The following is a 6,032-nucleotide window of genomic DNA, read 5'->3' as shown; positions in this document are numbered from 1 at the left end:
ATGAGCTGGTATAGAACTGATCACAGGAAAACTTGCAAAGGTTACACTTCAGTCCACCTTGTTAGAAAGGATCAGGGAAGGACAGAATGCAGACAAGAAGTTGAGTGACCTAAAGCAAGAGATGCAGGATGGGAATGCCAAGGATTTCACTATGTCAATACCGGACTAATCAGATTCAAGGGGCGTATTTGTGTGCCAAACAGTGATGAGCTGAGGAAAGAGATTCTGGCAGAAGCTCATACTACCCCGTATTCAGTTCCCCCCGGGACCACTAAGATGTACCACGACCTTAAGGTGTTGTATTGGTGGCCGGGAATGAAAAATGATGTAGTGGAATATGTGGCAAAATGCTTAACCTGCCAGCATGTTAAGGCAGAACATGAAAGACCAGCGGGGCTACTGCAACCGTTGAATATTCCTGAATGGAAGTGGGATGAGATATCTATTGATTTTGTGATGGGGTTACCTAGGACCACAAAACAGCACAATGCAATTTGGGTAATTATGGATAGGTATACTAAGTCAGCTCACTTCCTACCAGTGTGCATGACTTATTCTATGGATCAGTTCGCCAAGTTGTACATGAATAAGATAGTATGAATACATGGCACACCGTACTCTATTGTGTGTGATCGGGATGCTCGGTTTACACCATCATTCTGGGAGAGTTTGCAGAGAGCGATGGGAACTCGGTTGAAGTTCAATACAACTTATCACCCAGAAATGGATGGTCAGACAGAGAGAATAAATCAGATCTTAGAAGATATGCTCAGAGCGTGTGTCATTGACTTTCATGGATCCTGGAGTAGATACTTGCCACTGATTGAGTTTTCGTACAACAACAGCTACCAATCTACCATTGGGGTAGCACCATATGAAATGTTGTATGAAAGAAAGTGTAGGTCCCCACTTCATTGGGATGAACTTGGAGAGAGAAAACTACTTGGACCCGATGCAGTGCAACACACAAATGAGGCTATTCAGAAAATCAGGGCTAGAATGGTCACAGCTCAGAGCAGATAGAAGTCTTATGCAGACCTAAAGCGCAAGCATGTTGAGTTTGAAGTTGGTGATCATGTATTTCTGCGTGTGACTCCAAGGAAAGGAATCTCGGTGAAGAGGTTTGGCAAGAGTGGAAAGCTAAGTCCCAGATATGTCGGACCTTTTGAGATTTTGGATAGAGTGGGCAATGTGGCTTACAGGGTAGCTTTACCACCATCATTGTCTAAGGTGCACAATGTATTTCATGTGTCACAACTTCAAAAATATGTATCCGACCCATCGCATGTGCTGAGCTACAAGACCTTGGGTTTGCAGGAGGATTTGTCATTCGATGAGCATCCAGTGAAAATACTCGATCGAAAGGACAAAGTTCTAAGGAATAAGACCATTTCCTTTGTAAAGGTATTGTGGAGGAACATTGTTGTTGAGGAGGCAACATAGGAATTAGAGTCTGATATGCTGCAGCAGTATCCCGAGTTGTTTGAATAAAATTTCGGGACGAAATTTCTTTTCAGGGGGGATAATTGTAATATCCGTTTTCCAGGAAGGGCAATTTCGTAATTTTCCCACTGTGTGCATCCTTGAGGTTTTTTTTTTTCTTTTCTTTTCCTTTGATGGAATATTAGATATGTATGACTTCCAACGGAAATAAAATTCATGGTTTCTCATGTTTGAGTTTTTGTGGAATCACAACATGAGAATTGTTGACGCCGTTTTTCGTCAAACAGTGAAAGAAGAGGACATAAACAATAGCTGATAATGGCCAATTGAAATAAGATAATATAAACACACGATTTTTACGTGGTTCAGCAGTTAAATCTGGCTAGTCCATGAGTCTTTGTTATTAAACTCAAGATTATCTCTGGGAATTCTTCAAGAATGAATTCTCCAGAGTTTTCTCTCCAAGATCAGAATTTCGGTCCTTTACAATGACGCATGGCCTCTCTATTTATAGAGAAGGCTGAAGAATACTATCCCACATATTTTGGGTAGTTACTCTTTTTGTATAAATAAAATAAATGGCTTTAAATGCCTATAATCAGATATAAAAGGAAACGTTCCCTGAAGATCAGGAGACGTATAACTGACCAAATAATATCCCACGATTCTAGGGGATTTACAATAATAAATGAGGATTATATCTCGTATCTATCACACTTGTAGATATTCAAGGTGGTTATCGCGTATCTCTAAGGCTTTAGCTTCCCAGGTTTCCCGTCATCTATCGAGCTAGAAACGTCTCCCGAGGCCACATGGCTTTCGAGATCGTATGTGCGTCGAGCTCGGGACCCCTGATCCGAGATCGTTCCTGAAGATGAGAGCGTCCCCGGAGCTATCTTTCGAGATCATGAATACTTCGAGGTCACCATACTCGAGGTCGTCTATATCCTGCAGGCTCGACATTCAATCCTGGAGCATGTTTCCAACCTTATGAATCCACTTATTTGCGAATCCAACTTTCGAGGTCATATTTAACATAGCTCGAAATCTGGGTGTAACAAGAATAATGTCAAGTGAATAAATAACGGCTCGGGTTAAGTTATTTATTTATTTAAAAATTATTATTATTATTATTATGAGCATAATAGTAATAATAATAATATGCTTGAAATTATTTTATTATATTATGTGTAATTTTTGGTTTGCCATAATATTAAATATTTGAATTTGCGAAAAGACCATAATACCCTCAAGTTTGGGATTGGTTCAAGGGGCATTTTAGAGACTTTATTTCTTCTGTTTTAACATGATTAAATATTTATAAAATTGGTTAAATTTTCGAAATTTAACTGATAATATTAGTTGTGGAACTTAGTTATTTTATTTTATTTTTAAAAAAAAAAATAAAGAATTCCTTGAAAAGAGGATCTTAACACTTCAAACGCTAACTTATTTTCTAAACCTATTCTAAAACGTGTTACCATGATAATCTGAAGCAGAAATCGTGTAAATAGTGAGGGAAGCAAAGGATTGAAGAGAGAGAGTGTAATTATCGTTTTTTTTTAAAAGAGAAGAACTTTTTGAGATTTGCACTTGGGAAAAACCTGGGCCGTAATGAACATGGTAGAATCATTCTAGGGAAGGAAATAAACATTTTGAGTGTGAGAAATACATTTATAAAGCCTCAGATTGTGATTCACCATTTTTATCCAAGAAAATGCACATTCTTGGATAATTTTGGATTTAAGTGTGTTCAAGAGTGTATGGTGTGCGTGGTTGGTGATAAACAAGCTTAGGGGACTCCAAGAATCGGTTTTGACGTGAAGAAACATGCTGAAATGGTCTCGAGCAAGAAAAAACCAATTTTGAGCTCCATTGTTGGCGGTACACTGGCGTTGGAGAAGAAGACTTCCACCAAGGCGGCTGTGGCGTGATTTTTTGTGTCTTAGGGTCGTTTTGGACTGCTGGAACATGTGTGGGAAGTTTCCAAGTGGTTTGGAACGTTGGGGTAGCCGGAAACGAAAGAAACAACCTCGCCGGCGCCGAAGAAGACAACAACTCCGGCGAGAGCTCCGGCGAACCCAATCTGGGTGTTTACTGAGGTGTTTTTTTTTTGTTTTTTCAATCTTAAAAATTAGTACATTAATTTTAGAGCATTTTCCAACTGGTTTCATATTTTTCTGATTTTTCTTTGAATTATTATGATTTATTGAAGTTTAAATAAAGATTAATTATGAAAAATATTTTTATTGTTCAGAAAAATATGATTTTATGTTTCAATGATAGCTGTATGATTTAGAATGGCTTTGTACATTTAGATTTAAGTTTTGATCGCATTTGATAATTTTCTTCAATTATTTTCTTTTAAATATGTAATTTTCATGATTTATTTGGCTTATTTTATATTTTAAATATAAAAAAATATTAATGCTATTGTTCTGAACCCTAGGTTATTTTTGTGTGTTACTGTAGGGTGTAGAAACTGATCTGTATAGTTAGATTCTATTTTTAATCAGTTATGAATTTTTCTTTAATTAATTAGTTTTTCTATAAAATTAATTAAGAAAAATACTTATTTTGCCCAAAAAATTCTAAAATAATTTTTATAAGTTTATTTTGGATTTTTAAACAGTTCTGCATGTTAGTTTGATTTTTAAGCTGGTTGTGTATTTATTTCTATTATTTGGATTTTATTTGAGAAATTGAGGAAAAATAATTTATAAATGTTAAAAATTATTTTTGTGGTCTTATATGCGAATTTTCTGATTATTTAGGGTTTTGAAAAAGTTGTTTATTAAATTTTGTTGTCATATGATAATTTTTATAAAATTATCGAGTCTTTAATGTAATTATGATATTAAAGGGTATTTTGGTAGTTTTCACATAAAAAGTATTTATATGAATTCATGCGATACGTTGGAAACATCATTGTTTCTGCATGTGACATGATGATTTGAACCTTTTGTGGAAAATGTTTTTAATTTACGTGTCATGCATGTTAAAATGGCATAGTTAAATTATTTCGATAATTAGGGCTTCGAAATAAAACCTTAACGCTTATTTTATTTTTCCTGAATTTTTCGCTGTGTAATTGGACGTCTAAGAGCTAGCGGTCATCGAGGTGATGCAGCGAGTAGTTCGAGACACGTCAGCAGAAAACGCACTGTTTAAGGTAAGAAGAGCGGTCATCTGCGCACAAGGTGTACGTTATGTGTGCTACCTTGTTTTCTTATTTGTTAGTTATGTAATTATATTTTTGACTTGAATTGTTGCACTAGGTTGACTAGCATGAGGATAGTGCTAGGGATTTTAGTTGGTAGACATGCTTAGATGATAGAGTAGGCGTGCTACTAGATTTTAGCTGCTTGTATGAGTATAGCACTTGCAGGAATTATCTTGGGTGTGTATAACTCAGGATAATAGGATGCCACCACGAAACTGCCGAGTGTGAGTACAGCGCATGCAGGGCAACGATGTCTCGAGGGAAAGGCCGAGTGTGAGTACAACGCAGGCTAGACTAGGTGCCATCGTGGGAATGCCGAGTGTGAGTATAGCGCAGGCAAGGCAGATTACATTTCATGTCCGATCAACATGACTTGTTAGTATTTATGTGTGTGAGTGTAACACACATTATGTTAGTGTGATATGGTGTTTATATATCACACGATAATTATTATGCTTAGGATGTTTATTTATGTTAGTTGAAAGTTTATGTTTTCTGGTTTGGGGAGTTATGTCCTACATAGCTCTTCTTACTGGGCGTTACCTCACGGGTACTCTGTGTGCAGGTAAAGGCAAAGCAAAGCAGTGAGTGGTGCAGGCTCGAGGCATGGACGGAACATGTTAGACATGGACGGAACATGTTAGAGGCTAGGCTCCAGTTATTTTATGTTTTTAGAAATAAATGTTATGTTTTTAAATTTTCAGACTTGAATGGTTATTTTCTTTATGTTGTTGTTATTAAACCTAGCATCCAACATTTTTGTTTTTCAATAAATATTTTCTCTTAGTGTCTTAAAGTATTTATTGTTTATTATTTTTAAATGGACTCCCTAAGTAACGTCTCGGGAAATTGGGGCGGTACATAGAGGGCCACCTGCTCCAACACGTAGGCCTGACAAGGACCTCTATTATAATCATGAGAGGTACATTCCCATTGTGGAATTGGAGAATTTCCAGTTGCGCCAACAATTGGCCGAAGCCACACAATGTAATGAAGAATTGGCTAGGCAGGCCAATAAAATTCATAAGCCAATAGCACCATATAACTAACGATCCATCATTCAACCATCTATGCAATATACATATCAACATACATATAACAAATGAAAGAAACTCATACAGTATTTAATATATATAGATATATATGTATAAATTGCTTTGGTACCAATTGTTGGTATTAAATGATAAAATCAAAGGTACGCAGCGGAATACATTGACCCATTTTAATAAATATTAATACCTGCCAGGATCATATACATATATAAATATTAAATCATATACAAATAGATCAGAGATTACCTCTTGTAGCCTATCAAGTGTCCTTGAGTCTTTTTGTATAAATCAACGATTTTCTTATCTAGTGTTCT

This window comes from Humulus lupulus, chromosome X, assembly GCF_963169125.1.
Source record: "Humulus lupulus chromosome X, drHumLupu1.1, whole genome shotgun sequence".
NCBI lineage: Eukaryota > Viridiplantae > Streptophyta > Magnoliopsida > Rosales > Cannabaceae > Humulus > Humulus lupulus.
The sequence above is the reverse complement of the archived record's forward strand: the minus strand, read 5'-3'. Positions refer to the sequence as shown.